Genomic DNA, 20937 nt, shown 5'->3' on the forward strand with positions numbered 1-20937 from the left:
CTGTAAGCATCTTGAAAGAAGGGATCATTTCATTTTTGCTCTGTATTTCCAGGGCCTAGCATGCAGCAGGATCTTGGTGGTTGGTTGCTGTCATTCTTACTCAAAAATGATCAAAATAATGTCACCATGCTAGGGTTAATGTACAATGTGTCCAACTATGGCTGATCAGACCAATATGAGCTCAGAAGGTTCTACCACAGGTTGGGCACAAAGAGTCCACAAAAGGCATGGTGATGTCTTTTGACTCATGCATAAATTGGATTAAAGTAAGGCAGGGTTGTGTGAAGTCACTGACTTCTCTCTTCCAGAGTCATCAAAGTCCAGTGGTAAGACAAAAGTCAAGAAAACTGGTGATGGCTTGGGATACAAAGTCTGACCAATCTCTAAGTGCTCCACAGTGTCTGTCACCTTCATGGCCCACTGGAACAAATTGTTCACATCCTCCTATTCCTCTGGGGAAGTTTTCACATGCTAGGGGTAGACATCCTCCCTGCCCAAACTCACTGAAGGATTTGAGGCCCATCAGTTACCCTTAATCTAGTTTAGTTATCTGGTGAAATAGTTTTTATCAGGTGTGTTGCTGTACATGCTACAGCTTCTTGGAGCCACAGGTAAGAGTTGGGTGGTAGGTGGATATCAAAGGTGGAAAGCAGCCTGGAAAAAAGGGCTCAGCAGTCCTCACACCAGAGGTACTACTCTTCCCTAAACACCTATATGCCCCAGTAAGATCTTAATAAATGCTAATTGAATGAATGAATAAAACAACAAAATACTGTGTGAAGGCAAAGGTGGGCAAGTCATAAATAAATGAGAAGTTCAAAAAGGGTTTCATAGAGGGACAGCTAGGTGGCACAGTGGACAGAGCACCGGTTCTGGAGTCAGGAGTACCCAAGTTCAAATCCAGCCTCAGACACTTCACAATTACTAGCTGTGTGACCCTGGGCAAGTAGCTTAACCTTGATTACTTTGCAAAAAAAAAAAAAAAGTTTTATGGAATAGGTGACAGTTGACTTTTTTTGAACCTAAGTTCAGAATTTTACATTGATCCCAAGTCCCAACCTTGGCTAGATTTATGCCTAAGTTGGTCATTTGCTGAGGATCATAGGCTTGTAGAATTTATTGCTGGAAAATAATTTAGAAATTATCTATTTCAAGTCCTTCATACATATGAGAATACTAAAACCCAAAAAGGTTAAGTAACTTTTTCAACATCACAAATGTAATAATTAGTCTGGCCAGGTCCTCTGACTTCAAATATGGTACTATTTGCATTATGCAATACAACCTCCAATATGGTAATGTGTTCGCAGAGATTCTAAGAAGAATCCCAGATCCTCATGATAAATTAAAGGGCCTCATTTCCAATTAAAGATAAAGCTTCCAAAGGTAATACCTCAAGCATAATTCCCACTGGCTTTCCATTTCCTAGCACGTAAAGGGCTCTTATGACTCTTTTCTATGAGGAAGTTTTGACTGAAAGATGGGAAGAGGAGAAGAGACAGGGGGAGTGTGGGAGTATCACTGAGAAAGAGAAAAGGTGGGAAGGGGAAAACTGTGGGTATTGAAGAAAAAAATTTAATAAGGCCGCAATTTTATAAAAAGCCTTGGCATTTCATTTTTGCTCTTAAGTATTTTTATACTCATTCTAGCTTCTCCAACTCAGAAATAAATTCTTCAAGGGCAGGAGTCATACATTTGCTAAGTTTTGGAATAGCAATATTAAGAACTGCCATTCTCATAAAACTCATAAAGCATTTTCAAATTATTTTTTTTATTTACTAGTGTCAGCAACCACATCAAATAAGGAAAGAGCATTAGATCTGGAGTCAAGAGAACTTGGGTTCAGATCCTAGTTCCATTCTTTACTGTGATATCAAGCAACTTGTTCCACCATTCTGGGCCCAAATGGTCTCATTTGTAAAGTGAAGAAGGTAAATTAGATTATCTTTCAAGATATGTAGGAAAGGCAGGCATTCTTTCTACAATTTTACAGAGAAAGAAATTAAAACTCTAACAGGTAAAATGACTTAACTAGGGTCACGGAAAAATGACATAACTTGAAGTCAAACTCATATTTTCTGACTTCAGATTCACACTAAATCACTGCCTCCGCTGCCTCCCAGCGTGGTTCAATGACCACAGCTCACATTTCCATAATGATTTAGAGGTTCACAGACTGCTTTCCTATAATAACCCTGTGAGGAAAGTAGTGTAAATATTATTGTTCCCAGCTTATTGATGAGAAGAATATAAACTCAGTTTGTATTTCAAACAATCCAACTAGGATCTGATCTCCAAACTCTGGCTCTCTTTCCACATCTGGTATTCTGAGGAAAAACAAAAACACAGCACTCAAGCTCAGAGGACAATGTAGCCATGGCAGCACAGCAGAATACCACCAGTGCATTTCTCATTCCTCATAACCAAATGCTAGAATCACAGAACCATGAGCATGAGCTGCACAAATTTAGACAGCTGACACTGCCTTCAACAAATGTGTCACTTCAGCCAGAACATCAACATCTGATTGAAAATGTGAATGATTCACCCTTGCCCCTCCGCATTCAGGGTTTAAAATTCAGTCAAACATTTCAAGCAAGAGGGTGTGAGTTTGTTTTGTATTGAATGTTTTCATTGATTTCCTTCTTCCTAATTTGTAATAATGCAGGCAGGGTCAGAAGAGTTTCAAAAAGAAACAGAGAGAGACACAGAGAGAAAGGGGATGGGGTGGGGGGAGAAGAATCAGTCAGTGAATGAAGAGGGAGAGGAGAGATTTTTATCCTTCATATTCTGATTTCTTAAAACCACAGAATGTTAGCAATAGAAGGGATCCTAGAACACAGAATGTCAGAATGAAAGGATCCATAGAACTGAGAATACATGAAATCAGAACATAAAATAAAGAATGTTTAGAATTGGAAAGGACCTTAAAGATCGTCTTTTCTAATACCAGCATTATAAAAAAGAGGTTGAGATGTGACATAAAGCTAGTTAGTCATTATTCAAAGAAGTCTAGGCAAAATATATAATGGACTACAAGTGACTCTCTTTCTCTTCCTAGTACCTATTACCTATTAATTAAATATGTGTGCATACCCACATGGCTAAGAATCTGTGTATGTATAGGGATATATATTTGTGTACTGGCAGATAGGAGGAAGGAGGGAAGGAAGAAAGAAAGGAAGGAAAGAAGGAAGGAAGGAATAAAGGAAGGAAAGAAGAGAGAGAAGGAGAGAAGGAAGGATTAAGTGCCTACCATGTTCCAGGCACTAATTACTATCTCATTTGGTCTTCACAATAGTTCTGGAAGATAGGTGCTATTTTTAGCCCCATTTAAAGCAGACTATGCCTACTAGGTTTCCCATTTTGGAAGTCATTAACATAAAGAAGGCCTCTCTAGCATAACACACATATACTTTTAAACTTAACTTCTATTTATCAGAAAAAATCTAAACTGAATTGTCCAGTTAACTTGTAGGTACTATGCATATCTGATGACAGTATCAGGCTCCAAAAAGCCCTGACAGGCTAGTCTGAACTGAAACTAATAAAATGAAAATTAATAGAAATAAAAGTAAAAGTCTTGCATCAAAAATGCAAATACAAGATGTTTAATAGAGAATTGATATAAGTGAGGAGAGGGTATGAAAGCAATTAGATACCATCAATGAGCTCAAGACCCCAGGCCCAGGAAAACTATAGCATTGGAATCTCAATGTCAGAAGGGGCCCCAAAGGCCAACATACATGCGACGGAGAATCTTGCCTACAATATTCCTAACAAGGGATGATTGAGCTTTTGTTGGAAGATCTCCAGGAAGAGGGAATTCGCCAGTTCAAGAGGTAGCATTCTTTGTGGTAGCGCTAATTGTTAGGAAGGTTTTATGTATATCAGACCTAAATCTGCCTGTCTGTGATTGCCACACATTGGTCCTGGTTTTACCCTCTAGAGACAAGAAAAAAAGGTTTACTCTATCTTTCACATAGAAGTTCTTCAAACACTTGTCCCCCCTTTCTCCATGTTAAATATGTCCAGATCCTTGAATCAATATTTTTATAGCATGATCGCCAATCCCTCAAATTCCCTGGATGAAATAAGAAATACTATTATCATGTTTATCCCCCCTCTGAGTTCTCTCCAGCTTATCAATGTCTTTCTGAAAATATGCTACTCCCCATTATCATCCCTCCTCCATTCCATTTCTGCCCAGGAGAGCAAATAATAAATTCTCTCTTTTCCCGAAGTGAAATCTGCATTTAGTTCCAATTGTAACCTCTAATCTTTGGAATCATACTTACTGTTTCTATAGAATTTTTTTATAGGAAATTAGGATTATATATTAATCAATTATATAACTCAATCTGTAAGGGCTCATAAGCATACAATTTTTTAAAAGTTACAAGGCAGTTCCTCACAACACCTTGTAAGACAGATAGTGCAAGTAATAAGAGTCTCATTTGAAAGATAAGAAAACAGGTCCAGAGAGTGACTTATACATATTTACAAAGTTAGTATCAGAGCCAGGATTCAAACTCAGGTCTCCTAGCTCTACATGAAGGATTTTCCATGATGCTACATATGCCTTGGGTTTTAATCAAGATTCTATGAACTTACTTTTGAGAAAAAAAAACTAAATTTCTACTCTCACAAGACCTTATAATCATGTTTGGAAGTACAAAGAAGAGAACAGTATGATAAAAATTGTACTAAGACTTGTAGAAGGGTTCTGGTTGCACCTACTGAGAAAGAGACTGGGTATGGGTTTCTGTTGTTGTTCATTGCTTGTTTTTCCCAAAATCTACAGGATGACTTGGATCAATCTGTAAGAAAAGCCTAATCTAACACAACCATATTTATGGGAAATATAGACTTCCGGGTTACTCAGGCTTACCCCAAACCAGTAATCTCATCATAACTGACCCAAGTGAGAGTTTCACTGAATTAGAGGAACAGTATTACATGGAAAATAGCCTCATTCACAAAGATTTTTTAAAATCATCACAAAAATGAAGACAGAGAAGTTATTTTTTCAAAGCCAATCACAGGAAGGCAGTATGATGCAATGGAAAGAATTCTGGGTTTTGGTTTTTGTTTGTTTAGTCTTTGTTTAGTTTTGCATGATCAGCTCTTTTGCATAGTCCCTTCAGAAGAAGTCCTTTCCCCCTCTCTAAGCCAGTTTCTTAATTTGTAAAATAAGGGGGCTAGACTAGGTGACCTCTAAGGTTCTTCCAAATGTGATTCTAAGATTTTGTTTAGGGAGAAGGAATATAGTGGCAAACAACTGACAAATGACTGTAAAACATTTTGACAGCAGGACGTAAGGCCTAAGTATCAAGGAGGGGCACAACCAAAGGGAATGATTCTGTGTTTTCATTCTTTGAGTTAGTTGTTTCTAGACACTCGAGAGAATGAAGAACAGAAGATGTAATTACCAAGAAACATATCAGTCTAATTTATAAAAATCACAAAGGGAAGAAAAAATTTTGTGAAGTTAGGGAGACTATTCTTCGCTTTTCCTCCTTTCTAAAATAATGAAATAAAAAGCGCACCTAGCTTCAATAAATTTAAATATTTTAATAAAGCCACAGGAAGGGTTTGAAGGCAGAAGGTTGTTTTGCTTTTATTTTTTCCTTCATAAAGTAACGAGTATCTGCGCACTAATCTGTCACAAACCTTCTATTTCCATGTATACATTCAACTTCTTGTTTTAAGGAAAAAGAATTAGAAAACCAGCAACAGACTGGGACTTAAAGGCTTAAATAAAAACTTAGGGTTGTAATGGAGATTATTTATATTTTTTCACAAATCATCTTACACTGAAGATCACCTTTCAAGGGATGAAGGTAGTAATCTTGGGTTTTCCAAAGTTATGCCATTAGATTACCAGCTCCTCCAAATTCTACCAGTTCAATTCAAGATACATAAATGCCTACATTGTACAAGGTCCTGGACCCCACCCTAGACAAACAAATATGAAAAGTGACATGGTCCTTGACTCTCAAGGAGTTTACAATCTAACAGACAGAACACACAGATAGGCATAACAGAAAATAGAGGGTGCTAGATAGGTCCAGCTAGGACGGGCAGGTAGGTGGATAGAGCGCCAAGCCTACATCCAGGAAGATTCATCCTCCTGAGGTCAAATCTGGCCCCAGACACTTACTAACTATGTGACCCTGGGCAAGTCCCTTTATCCTGTTTGCCTCAGTTTCCTCATCTCTAAAATGAGCTGGAGAAGAAAATGGCAAACCATTCCAGTATCTTTGCTAAGAAAACCCCAAAGGCAGTCATGAAGAGACAGACATGACTAAAATGACAGAACAACAAGAGATATGCTGAGAGAATATGCTCTATGAAAAATTTAGGTGGGAGAAATCATTTGTAGCTACATCAATCATGGAAGGTTTCATAAAGTAGCCCCTAAACTGTGGCATGAAAGAAGAGAAAGGTTTCAGTGGTCAGTGAAAGGAAGTATATTGTAGTACAGCCTAAGACAATGTATGAAGGAAGAAAATCAAAGCATGATTTTTAAAAAATAGGTCAACTGTTGGCACCAACAAATAAGGCCTAAATGAGAAAAAAACAAGAAGGCATAAAAGTGAGACAGGATTCCAGACACAAGGAGCAACATGGGGTAATGTGCTACCCTTAATGGTTTCAGCCCTCTTTCAGAACAACATGCTGCCTTACAGAAAAGAAAGATAACAAGATACTGATGAGGGTATAACAGGTAGGATGTGGGTCAAAGTTATGTTCTAGGAGAAATGAGGATAAACCATGTATAACGCAAGCTACCATGAAAACTAACACAGTAATTATTGAAATCTGAAGAGAAGTTTGAGATGTAGCAGATTCTTTCTTGGTGTTTGGCATTGAAAGAGAAGATGTGAGAAATTAGAGGAAAAACTGTTGGGGATACTAGGGTCAAATGAAGGAGTTTTGTATCTGTTTTCATTTTTTCCCCAAGGATGTGGTAGAACTGGGCATGTTTGTAAGCAGCAGGGAAAAAGCCAATAGATAGGGAAAGAGAGAAGATGAATAAAAGAAGGAGTGATTGATGAGGAAAGCTCTTGTAAGAGACCTGGGTGTTATGAGATTAAGAATACATAAGGAGAGGTTAACACCACATTCTACACTCTATCTGTTGGTAGGAAAATTGTGTGACATGGCCTTGATTTTCTTAGTAAATTGAGGGAAGGCCCTTTATTGGGAGAAAGGAAAAAGTTTCAGGGGTGTGAGGAGAGAAGGAAAGGTTTAGACCATGCATTGAAAGGAGTAAGACCATCAATCAATGAAGAATCAGTTTTTCTATACAGAAACGAGGGCCCCTAGAGACTAGAGAAGAGGAATCTGAAGTGCACCCAGTAAGCACAGTTACATAACATCCTCCAAAGGCATTTAACAGCTCAAAATATGAGTTAATAAGGCAGATTTTGGAAGACCCAGGGTGAGGATTAATAGGACACTAATAGCAGGAGGATAAAAGTGAAAAGGAGTCAAGGGTGAAGGACAATGTGTAATCAATAAATTGAATCACAGATGGAGTATGGGATTTAGACTCAGGAAGACCTGAGTTCAAATTCTGCCCTGACACTTCCCAGTTGCATGGCCCTGGGCAAATCACTTAACCTCTCTCAGCTTCAGTTTCCTAATCTATAAAATAGAGAAGTAAGAAGAAAGAGAATGCATATTTATTAAGTGCCTACTATGTACCAGCCCCAGGTAATGGGGCTGGATTTATAGATATGAGTCATATAGTATAGAAGATAATTACATACAAAACATCCTGAAATTATCCCTTTTTTATTTAGTAAAGTAAGGCTTGAAATGTGGCAAGAATAATAACTTCAATTTGATCCACTCAGTAACTTTGAATTTAAGGGACAAAAGTTCAGCCATTAGTTGGTAACCACAGGATTTGGTGTGGCGCCAATTTCCAGTGAATGTGATTCTAACAGTTTGTATTTAAGGTCAGTAAAACATTAAAATGAAAATAATGCCATTACTTTCCACTTAATTAGCACCTTAGAAAAAAAAAGAGAACACTTTCTTAGTGCTAATTAAACCTTATAAATGTCAGATAACTACAAATTAAAATGTTCCAACTAGAATACCATACCTACAATAATATAAAAGGATGATCAATAGCAGTCTTCACCTGAATTCTTACTAAGAAATAGCCACATCATTAGATTTGCTATTTTGGTTAAAGGCAATGCAAGAAAGTTCATTCACATGGAGTGAGCCCAATGCAGGTGTAAGAATCAAACCGTAAGATGGTGATTTCGAACCCTTAATATTGACTATTAGGGAAAATACTAGCACCAAAAATGAATGTTAGAGCTTGAAAGAACCTTAGAATATAGAATGATATTACAAAAAATCTACAGCTGGAAGGGAATCACCAAAGTTAAAACTGCAAGGGATCTCAGAGGTCCTCTAATCCAAGTGTCTACTTGGACGGAAATTTCCTCTACTAAATTGCTGACAAGTGTTCATCAGGATACACTTAAACTAGACCTCCCTTGAAAGGGAACTCACCAGCTCTTGAAACAATCTAGTCACCTATATGTAGTTTTATTTGTTAGGAAGGTTTTTCCCTATATCAAGCCTAAAACAATGTTAGCACATAAAATATAAAGGGTGGAAGAAACTTAAAAATATAGGAAATCAGTGCTAGAAGTATAATATAGCCCAAAGAATGGCAAAATTGGAGGGACTTAGAACATAAAACAATGTCAAAAATGGAAGGTAGTTAGATAATAGCATGTTAAAGGTAAAAGATACCTAGAACACATAACACAGCATTTTTTAAATGAAAAGAATCTCGCGTAAAAGGATGATAAAGTTGAAAGAAATCATATTCAGGCTCTTGGACCAGACCAGTACATTTAAGGGGGAAAGAGAGCAGCGCACGGATAGGGGAAGAATCCTATCTAGTTTTCCTAAGCAATCTTTAGTCTTCCTAAATTATAGGTGACAACAGCAAGGGTAAGGTGGGAAGGAAATCCTTCCAGAGACAGATGAATGTACAGCAGCCAGAAGTCATAAAGCCATAAATCATTATGGAAGGAAGACACACGACATATTTAGTTCAACATCATTTTACAGACCAAGCTGCCGACAAAGGAAGGAACAGAGCCACTAATAACAAAAGCAAAGCAGTCTGGCAATATTAAATAGTGACAAAAAGTCCTCTCTAGATATTTAAGCAACTTCACTAAGTATCATTAAAAGATTGTAAATTTAAAAAAAAACATTAATGAATAACTTTAAGTTTTTAAGAAGAGGTTAAATTACAAACAATCCTATACTGTACATTTCAAACAAAATAGTTGAAATAATGTTTTGGCACAAACTAGTTGGTTGATAAATTCAATTACGTGATCACTTTTGCTCATGGCAGGTGATTATCCAATTTATTACCAAGTCCTGTAGAGCTTACTTTGAAACATGCCTCCCATGTGACCCACCCCCACTTGTCTTTTGACACTACCACCTCTCATTACTACAGTCTATTACAGTAGACTTCTGGTTGGCCTCCTTGTCTCAAGAGTCTCTCTACTCCAATCTACTCTCCACCCATTTGTTAAACTGATCATCCTAAAATGTAGGTCCGACCATGTCATCCACTTCTCCCACTCACAAAAGTCCAGCAGTTCCCTATTACCTCCAGGAAAAAATATAAAATCCTCTATTTTGCATTCAAAACCCTTTATAACCTGGCCCCCATTTACCTTTCCAATATTCTTTATATCTTATTTCCTGCCACGTATGCTATTCTTTGCTATGCCTAAAACAAGACACTCCATCTTCCAGCTTTGGGCATTTTCGATGTCTATCCCCTTTGCCTAGAATTCTCTCCTTTCTCACTTCCATCTCCAGGCTTCCTTTAAGTCACAAATAAAATCCCACCTTTTTCATAAAGCCTTTCTCAATCTCACTTAATGCCATTGCCTTTCCTCTAGTGATTATCTCCAATTCATCCTAAACATATTTTCTTTGCACATAGTTGATTGCTTGTTGTCTAACCATGTAGACTCAGCTCCTTTGAGAGTAGGAACTGGCTTCTGCCTTTCTTTGTATCAATCCCTAGTGATTGAAACATAGTGTTTAATAAACGCTTATTTACTGACAGACTGATGACGACAACGACGATGATAATGATGACATTGTAGACTTTACAAAGTGCTTTCCTAAAACCAACTCTATGAAGTAGTAAAAATATTAGATTCATTTTATATTTAAAGACACTAAGACTCATAGAAATTGAGGTTACTGTAGCTAGAAATTACTTGTCTATGACAGTACTAGAATATGAAAACAATTGATCTTTGTCTTGGATCTTCACACTTAATCATAAAGAAAGAAAGAAAACCACAGACTTAGAGAAAGTCAGGGTTGGAATGGGTCACCAAGATAGTTTAGTTCAAACTCTTCATTTCACCTGAACAGGTGAAGAACTGCGTCCAAGGTCACATCACAAGGTAACTGCTGAGAAAGCACTTAAATCAAGGCCTCCTGCTTTCTAGTCCCAAGCTCTTTCTATTCCATCATTATCTCCACTTTGGTGATCTCTCTCCGAATGAATGCCTCATCTAGTGTCATTATTCTTTCACTCTTGACTCTTCATACTCCACCCCAGACTCTCAGAATTTAAGAGACTTTAAAAGATAGAGTCCAACCATGTTATATTTCAAATGAGGAAACTAAGACTCAGTGAAATGAAATAATTGACTGTCCCAAGCTCATACAGCTATAAGCAGCAGAGGCCAGATCTGCACTTGGGTGTTTGCTCCTTAGTACTTAAATTTACCTTTTTTTTTTCGGCCTGTCTGATTACAATTTGATATGGTCTAAGGTGAATTTAAGTGGAAACTCAAATACCACACCCACCAGGTACATTTAGGTAAGATCTGAGATGACTTTCAGGGAAAGGTACTAAATTCAATTAAATCATCCCATATTTTTTTTTGTATGTATGCCTGGAAGCCTGGAGGAGGGGAAGGTTATAATTTTAATAAATTTAACAAAACACAAATAAATTTTAGATTAAATTATGCTGCAGTGATTTATTAGTAATCAGCAGAGTTGTACTTAAATTCATACATTGTTAGAAGCAATGAGCAATTAGTAAAGTTTCCATTTATACTCATTTAGTAATGGGAATCACTATCTGCCTACATTAAGTAGTCTTGCAGATGCTGCTTATGGAAAATGTCAAAGGCATACTCTTAAGTACCATGTTAGTCCCAAATTGGATGTGCAGGCCATCCAGAGTCATATAATTAAAATGCCTGGGAGGAATAAATACTAGCATGTCATCAGTAAAGTAACACATTGAGAGCAAGGCAGAAATGCAAAATGACCTCCTCAAAAGAACTGAAAGTTCCCATTAGCAAAGCTAATACATGGTACCAAACAACTCAATAGTATGACTGATGTGCCACTGCTGAAGTCCCACAAACGTGATTATGTGTTTCAAACATAAGAAGAGATCTTCTTTATAACACTAAGATCTACATTCAGTGCTCTGTCTAGCCTCTCTGTGCCCAGTAAACTGAGGCATGGACTATTTATCAACTCTATTGGTTTAAATCAGTGGCAATACAGGAGGTAGTATAGCATAAAGCAAAGATCTGTAACAGGTTTGGAGACAGGAGAGAACTGGGTTCAAATCTTAGCTCTAACACATACCAGCTGGGCAACCTTGGAAATATAATTTATCCTTTCTGAGCCTGCATTTCTTTATATGTAAAACGGGATTAACACACTTCCCACTTCACAGATTTATTATGAGAAAATACCTTTTTTAAAACAATAAAGGGCTATATAAAGGTGAGCTAGTATTAATGGAAAGAGCAAGACCCCTTACCACTTTGGGCATCAATGCATTCATCCATAAAAAAGGGGTTGCACTAGATGAATGCAAAAGATCTGATACATGATATTCTATGTTTTAATCTTCTTTGTTATAAAGCCCCTTCCAGTTTTAACACTGAATGTTCTAACATTCACACTGTGAGATCCCTTCCTATCCAACTATGGCAATGTATGATTCTTTTTTTTTTTTAATTTTTTTTTTTAGTTTTCAACAATCATTTCCATAAGCTTTTGAGTTTTAAAATTTCTCCCCCTCCCTCCATACCTCCCTCCTCAAGATGGTGTGCAATCTGATATAGGTTCTACTTAGACATTCCTATTAAAACATATTTTCACATCAGTCATGTTGTAAAGAAGAATTAGAACTAACAGGAAGAATCACAAGAAAGAAGAAACAAAACAAAACAGAAGAAAAAAATAGCAAATAGTATGCTTCGATCTGCATTCAAACTCCATAGTTCTTTCTCTGAATGTCGATAACATTTTCCATCATGAGGCTTTTGGAGATGTGTTATATACTTACATTGCTGAGAAAAGCTAAGTCATCAAAGTTAGTCATCGCACAATGTGGCTGTTACTGTGTACAATATTCTCCTGGTTCTGCTCCCTTCACTCAGCATCAGTCCATACAAGTCTTTCCAGGTTTTTCTAAAGTCTGCTTGTTCATCATTTCTTATAGCACAATAGTATTCCATTACACTCATACACCACAACGTTTTTAGCCATTTCCCAATTGACAAGCATCCCCTCAATTGCCAATTCTTTGCCACCACAGAAAGAGCTGCTATAAATATTTTTGTACATGTGGGTCCTTTTCCCATTTTTATGATCTCTTTGGGATATAGCCCTAGAAGTGCTATTGCTGGGTCAAAGGATATGCAAATTTTTATAGTCCTTTCGGCATTGGGCCAAATTGTTCTCCAAAATGGCTGGATCAGTTCACAACTCCAACAACAATGCATTAACGTTCCAATTTTCCCACATCTTTTCCAACATTTATCATTTTCCTGTTTTGTCATGTTAGCCAATCTGATAGATGTGATGTGGTACCTCAGAGTTGTTTTGATTTGCATTTTTCTAGTCAGTAGTAATTTAGAGTATTTTTCATATGACTTTAGATAGCTTTAATTTCTTCATCTGAAAACTGCCTGTTCACATCTTTTGACCATTTATCAATTGGTGAATAACCTGTATTCTTATAAATTTGACTTAGTTCTCTACATTTTTTAGAAATGAGGCCCTCATCAGAGACACTGGTTGTAAAAATTCTTTCCCAGTTTTCTGCTTCCCTCCTAATCTTGCTTGCATTGGCTTTGTTTGTGCAAAAACTTTTCAATTTAATCAAAATTATCCATTTTGCATTTCATAATGTTCTCTATATCTTGTTTGGTCATAAATTCTTCTGTTTTCCATAAATCTGACAGGTAAACTTTTCTTGCTCTCCCAGTTTGCTTATAGTATCAGCCTTTATATCTAAATTGTGTACCCATTTTGACTTTGTTTTGGCATATGGTGTCAGATTTTGGTCTATGCTTAGTTTCTGCCATACTCTTTTCCAATTTTCCCAGCAGTTTTAGTGAAATAGTGAATTCTTATCCCAGAAGGTGCAATGTATTACTAAATGCCCTTGAATAAGTCCTGATGCCCAGTCTTCTCACACAGTCACTGATGACTCATATCGCCAGTGACGACTCTTATCCTCAGATGAGAAAAGATTGATCACCAGATCCCAGGAAACACGAGCCATGTCCACAGGCAGCTAAATAATCTGTGGGAATGAAACCCATCATCCATGGTCACAGCTCTGCACAGTGGCTCATATCAAAGATGACTACTATTCAGGTTTGGGCCCTTCCATCTCCTCTTAACAACTATGACTTCAAACAGCTTATTGTGCTAGTATTTTATTGACCTTCCTTGTTAGGTCTCCATGTTCTCCAATATCTTTCCTCTTCTCACATGGGTTTCTATTCCTTATTTGGCATTTGATTTGGCAGCCTCAATCTTTCTAGTGAAATTCAGCTTTAGAGTGCCAACTGCCTGCCAGATGGTTCTACCTGCCTGGCCCTCTAACACCTTAACTAAACAGCTAAAACTAAACTTGTCATCTTCTCCACTAATCTGCTACTGCCTCCCAAAAATAAGATTTCAAGTGATGGTACCATCATCTTTCCAATTCAATTCAACACACAGCCAGCTGGAAACCTTGGATTTGTTCTTAATTCTCCCTCCTTCTTCAACCTTCACACAACTCCCACTACTCCCAACCAACCAATGAAAAGCCACAGAGGCAGTCTGGAGAACTGGACAAAGCACTCACTGCATGTAGATCTTAGAGGACCTGAGCTCACTTACTGCCTCAAACACTTGCTAGCTGTGTAAATCCACACAAGTCATTCAATCTCTATCAGCTTCATTTTCTTCATCTATAAAATGAGGGAAATAATAGCTTCTACCTCACAAAGCTGTTTTGAGAACCAATGAGATGATATATGTAAAGAACTTAGCAAACCTTATTGCACTATATAAATGTTAGCTGTTACTGAACCTACATAATCATATATTAATACCCTTTTCTCTTCTCCCCAGGCCATAACCCAGGTTCAAGACATCATCACCTCTCACCTAGACAGTTCTCTGGATATAGATCTATTTACTCAAATCAGATTCTTCTCTTCAAATATACTCTGTTATACAGTCTGGCATTTGCCATCCTCATCCTGGGCATCTTCATCTGAATAGCTTACTGCCACTTCATATTCAGTATGAATAAAACTGAATTCATCATATTCTTGTCACTTCCTCCCACCCTCTTGTGGGGAAAAAAAAAAACCTAATCATCCTACAAACGGTAGCCTTTCCAAGGATGGCACTGAGATCCTCTTAAGTTACATCTTTGACTCTCCCAACTAACTCACTTCTCCCTTTCCTATAATAACTCCCATTGATTCTATCACTTTTACATGGTTGATGCATTTATCTGAATCTATTATTTGACTGATAAGAAACATTAGATTACTCCCTATTCCATATAAGATAAAATATAAACCCTAGCCTAGCTTTTAAGCCACATTTAAGTTACAGTGGCATAAGGGGAACAAGTAAGCTTTAAGAGTACCTAACCTCCAACTTGAAGGAAGGTAGTAGAATAAGTGGAGATTAGAAGGAAGTGAATTCCAGCTAAGTGATTGACTACATAAATGCACAGAAGAAGGCGATAGTAAGACAAAATCAGGGAACACCTAACATTTTATTCTGACTAGAACCTATGGGGCACCGAGGCAATAAAGCTCAAAAGACATACTGGAGAGCATCTTAAAAGTTCAGCCAAAGAATTTTTATTTTATCTTAGAAGCAATAAGAGAGTCACAAATGATTTTTGAATGGGGAAGTGATATAACCAGGTTTGTGCAATAGGATTATTAATCTGGTAGCTATGTGAGGAATGCTTTGAAAAGGAAAATGGGAAGCAGAGAAACCAAATAAGCTACTAGAATAATCAAAGCAAAATGGAAAAAAAAGGTCTTGAACTAGGATGCTTGCATTAGAAATGGAGAAAAAGGGAACAGATTACAGAGAGAGGGCTAGGAATTTACATTTGGAAGTTATCCTCACACAAGTTCACTGAAGCCATAAAGTGGATGAAATCAGCAAGGGAAACTGTGTAGGGAGAAAGAAAAGAAGAGAATTCAGCTTAGGACAGACCCTCAGGGTCTACTCAGAGTTAGAAAACAAAAGAAAGGTGAAACTGTGGAAGAAATTGAAAAGAAACAGTCTCTAAGGTCAGCCTTAGCTCTAAACTCAAGTTGTTAACATTCTATGTTCTCCAGCATCTTCCAGCTCTAATATTTTATGTTCTGAATTGTAAGGTCTCTTACAATTCTATCATTCTATACTCTCAAGTCCACTTTATCCTCAATAGTCTATAATTCTGTAATTCCTACCTAAACCCTATTGTGTCTTCATTAAAACCCTAGCCTCTCTATCACTTCTCAGTATTCAAATACAATGTTGAGCAAAGCTCTTCCTGGGCCTGTCATTCTTAATAGGCATTATGATGCTCTTATCTGATTGCAATAGGAGGAAAATACCATTTTCATTCATTTAAACTGAATTGGTCGAGATTCAATTATAGCTTAACCCTCTAGAGCTGCATAGAAACATGAAGCAACTCCACAAATACCCCATTCTGGTAGGAGAACTAGACAGGGGCTTGGTTTCAGAGCTGGCACTACACCCAACAGGATAGGAAAGATCTCATTTTCCTGAGATGTTCACGCCGCTGAAAGGGTCGTCCGGGGCTTGGTTGGCTATAAATTAGCTCCCCTCTCTATTCTTGTCAGTTTCAGCTTCCATCAACAGCAAAATAGAAACAGGAACAAGACTTACAGCAAGGAAAACACACTAAAGGGATGCAAGTCTGAGACAGAGGTTCACATGAAATGAGCAAACAATAAAAACCCACACTGTGAGTGTGGGAGACTTTTATAGTACTGGTTGGAGGTAGTGTAAGAACGATTCTCATTTTACAAATGAAAAAAGAGAAAGAACTCGGAGTAGGGAGGTGACTTTGCTATGTTCATCCGACTTAGAATCAGGATATGAACCCAGGACTTACAACTCCTAAGTGCTTATCAGCAAGAAATATGGGAGATACCATCAACTTGGCAAAGAAAAACAAAAACAACTACCCTAAAAAATCTGTCACATATTCAACCCTCTCACATTTAAAGAGCCTATGTGTCAGAGGTTTGAAGTCTATCCCTCAAATGCTTTTTTCTCAGCACCAGATTTGGAAGTGTCTTAAAGCAGTGCAGTGCCCCTTAGAAAAAGCCTCCAATTGTATGGGCTCTCTCTGTTCCTGACTCTTGAATAGCCCTTGATTTAATTTGCTTCTGATGCTCTTTTTCAGTTATTCAATCCCTTTCCTCTCCCATGGCCTTTCACCTCATGTCCCATCATTGGCAGTCTTCCTCATTAGGTCAGCAGACAAAAACTTTCCAGCTTCCAACATCAGTTAGAAAATTTCTAGTCTAATGGGAACACTGACTTCATGGCCAAAGGCTATTTTGTGTGTGTTGAGCTACTGTGTTCTAAGGTGCCTTTTAGCTCTAATATTCTAAATTATGTGTCTGCAACATCCCTACCATCTCTGACATTCTATGTGCTAAAGGTCCTTTCCAACTGTAATAGCCAATGTTCCACTATTCTGTGTTCTTTGTTCTAAGGCCTATTGAGAATATCTGGTCCTCAGAAGAAGTGCAGAGACTTTGTACTTCTAGGAGGTCTAGCTGCTCAGCTGAAGGCAGGCTTTGTTATTATATTCAGAGTGGCCAGTCCCAAACATGATAGATAGATAGATAGACAGATAGATAGATAGACAGACAGACAGATAGATAGATAGACAGACAGACAGACAGACAGAGAGAATGTATAAGAGAAACAGAGCGCCAATTTCCCTTTTTATGTATCCATAGCTTTTGGAACATTGTAAGCACTTAATAAATACCTGTTGATTGATTGGTTGGAATTAATATGAAAGAGAGGTAAGCAGTGTCATGAAAAATATGAGGAAAAGATGATCACTTTCACCTTTCAGGGGTGCTGAGAAGGATCTGAAATTTTATGGAAGAAGTAGCACATGAACTGGGCTAACAGTAAGATAAGGTCGCAATTTTATCAGTAGAAATCATATACTGAGAATTAGGGGAGAGGAGGTAAAACTGGAAGCTTAAGGAGAGGAGTTCATGAAAGTTTAAAGTCAATGGAAGACAAGGAAAAAAAAAAGATGCCTAAAAATAAATGGGTGACCCACAGGCATGGACTTTCAGTCATTCTACTTATTAGAATGTGAGTTCCTTAAGCTTATTGTTACTCAGTACTTTCAGTTGTGTTCAATTCTTTGTGACTCCATTTGGGGTTTTCTTGGCAACGATAATGGAGGGGTTTGCCATTTCCTTCTCAAGCTCATTTTACAGATGAGGAAACTAAGGCAAACAGGGTTAAGTGACTTGCCCAGGGTAATATAGCTATTAAGTGTCTGAGGCTAGATTTCTGACTCCAGGTCCAGTGCTCTAACTACTGTACCACCTAAATGCCCTTGAGCTTAGCGACTTGTTTTTTGCCTGTGTATCCTCAGCCCCAGGCACATAAGCATTTGGTAGATTCATGTTGACTGATTGAGTGAATCAAGGTATGAGAGAGAATGTGACAGAAAAAAAGGATAGTTAGGCAACATGTCATGAGAAATTTGACAATGGCAGTCTGAGAAGTTTTCATGAAAGAAGTAGCACTTGAGTTGGACAGGAAGATAACACTTCAATTCTCTCAGTAAATTAGAAGTCAAATTCTGAGAGTAATGGGGAGAAGACATGGAGCTGGACACTAACTCATGAAAGTACAGTGTCACAGAAAGAAGGTATCAAAAAAGGAGTGATCCGTAGATCTACAGAGTGATTCAAGACACAGACAGACTTGGAACTTCAGTCATGTATTTATTAGAAATGTATTAATCACCTAACACACACACACACACACACACACACACACACACACACACACACACACACACACACACACCCATACATTCATACAGATTAAAAGATATATTCTGTGAATGTTTCTTTAGACATTAGAATCACTGAATCTCAAAGCAGAAAGAGACCTCAGACACATATGGTGTAAAGCCTCCCTGACACAGTAATGCCATATCTACAACAACTTATCCAGTGTCCCCTTAAATATTTCCAATGATAAAAATTAAAAAAAAATATATATATATATATATATAATAAAAACAGTCTATTCCATTTTGGAGCATCACTAATTGTTAGTATAGAGAAACAAAAAGGTTTTGAACTGGCTAAAATGTGATATCAAAGATATGGGGTTTCAAAACTGAAATTTATACATAATGATAGTAAGAATATGGGCTAAGGAGGGAAAGAATAGTGACTAGTTTTCTTATTTCCTTTCAATTTTGACTCATATTCCTCTATATGCCAAGTCAAGGAAGATGCTCAAAATCTCTAACCCTTAATCAGTCCATTTCCAGGGACAAAGAAAGCATTGTAATCTTAGGCGCAGAGGTGGAGGGTTAAGACAAAGATTTAATATTGGCCTACAGGTGCTTTGTCTTGCTTTTATGAACTGAATATAGACTACTATGACTAAAGAGCTATCCACCTGCCCTCATCAGGGAGAGGATTAATTGCTGATCTGCTCCCACCGCCTGGCTAATTCATCCTTGCAGTGTTTCTCCAATCTGCGACCTTCTCTCCTCTCTTACTGCTACTGGGGGAGACCCTCATTATCTCACACTTAGGCAGCTGGTGGGTGTGCCAGCCTCAAGTGTCTCCCCACTTCGCTAAGACACAGGTCCAATTATGTCAACTTCCTACCCAATAAACTCCAGTGGCTTTCTGTTCCTCCAGGATCAAATGTAAAATCCTCTGTTTGGAATTCAAAGTCTTTCATAGCCTATACCTCTCCTACCTTTCCAGTCTTCTTACACATTACTCTCAACCACATACCCTTCAATCCAATGACACTGGTCTCCTTGCTGTTCCACAAACAAGATACTCCATCCCTCAGCTCTGGCCATTTTCTCTGGCTGTCCCCCATACCTGGAATGCTCTTCTTCAACTCTACCTACTGCCATCCCTGGGTTTCTTTAAGTCTCAACTAAAATCCCATCTTTTACAAGATGCCATTCTCAATTCCTCTTAATTCTAGTTCCTTCCCTCTGTTAATTACTTCCTATCTATCCTGTATATAGCTGTTTATATAAATTTGTTTGCATGTTCTCTCCTCCATTAAATAGTGAACACAGAGACCGTCTTGTTTCTTCTTTGTATTCCCAACACTTAAGATAGTGCCTGGCACACAGTAGGTAACTAATAAATGTTTACTGTTTGAATGATTTCTAAGCACTACACCACAGCAAACCAGAGAAAAATGGCTTGCAGGCATTACTGAATAGATGGAGAACAGACATTGGTAGATAAGAGTATTCTCTTGAAACCATAAGACCAGGAATAAATGGAAAACAGAGAAGTCCAGTACTAAGGAAGAGGTGGGAAATGCAGGGACATACTGCCTGAGCATGACAGAGAGGGAAAGAGAGAGCAGTGAGATGATATCATCAGAAGCCATAGTATCAGAGCAATGAGTTGTTCACCATATGTATGCCCCAATCACATCACCTCTTTCAAATGATCCTTTAAATAGTTGAAAACAGAACTGGTGTTGTAATATTATTGTGATGTCAGAAATGACAAGAAGGATGATGTCAGAAAAACTCGGAAAGATTTACACGAACTGATGCCAAGTGAATTGAGCAGAACCAGGAGAATGTTGTACATAGTAACAACAATACTGTATGGTGAAGAACTGTGAAGAACTTAGCGATTCTCAGCAATACAATAATCCAAGACAATCCCAAAGGGCTAATGATGAAAGACCCTATCCATCTCCAGAGAAAAAACTGATATGTTGGAATACAGACTGAAGAACGCACATAATGCATGTTGATTGAATTGGCTAACTGAGAGCACACAGAATGAGGACAACTTTGCACATATAATTTTAAAACATGCAAGCGAAAGAGGAGTGTAAGTCAAAGGAAAAGAAAGACAGAATTCAAAAGCTAAAAATATAGATCTCAAAGGTAGAAACAGCATGGATTTTAGAACACAGGATGTTAGAGCTGGAAGATATCCTGAAACACAGAATATCCAATTTAGAAGGGATTAGAGATCATCTAGTTTAAACCACACATTTAACAAGTAAAGAAACTGAGATACATAGGGGTTAAATATCTTGCCCAACATGAACTGTCTAGTCAGCATTAGAGCGCAGACTTGAACCCAGGTTACATAACTGCTGGTCTATTACTCTTTGTAATATACCATGAAGCAAGAGCCACATTAGGGGCAATTGGTGGCGCAGTGGATAGAGCACTGGCCCTGAAGTCAGGAGGACCTGAGTTCAAATGCAGCCTCAGATCAAAAACTTGACACTTACTAGCTTTGTGACCATAGGCAAGTCACTTAA

General features: G+C 37.8%; 1 protein-coding gene across 3 annotated transcripts in view; it reads right to left on the bottom strand.

Moving 5' to 3' along the window:
* Positions 1 to 20937, bottom strand: part of TRAPPC9 (trafficking protein particle complex subunit 9) — a 942595-nt gene that overhangs the window by 483414 nt on the left and 438244 nt on the right. The window lies entirely within an intron of this gene.

The sequence above is a fragment of the Phascolarctos cinereus genome, unplaced genomic scaffold (genome assembly GCF_003287225.1).
Source record: "Phascolarctos cinereus isolate Bilbo 61053 unplaced genomic scaffold, phaCin_HiC Scaffold_4;HRSCAF=312, whole genome shotgun sequence".
Lineage (NCBI taxonomy): Eukaryota > Metazoa > Chordata > Mammalia > Diprotodontia > Phascolarctidae > Phascolarctos > Phascolarctos cinereus.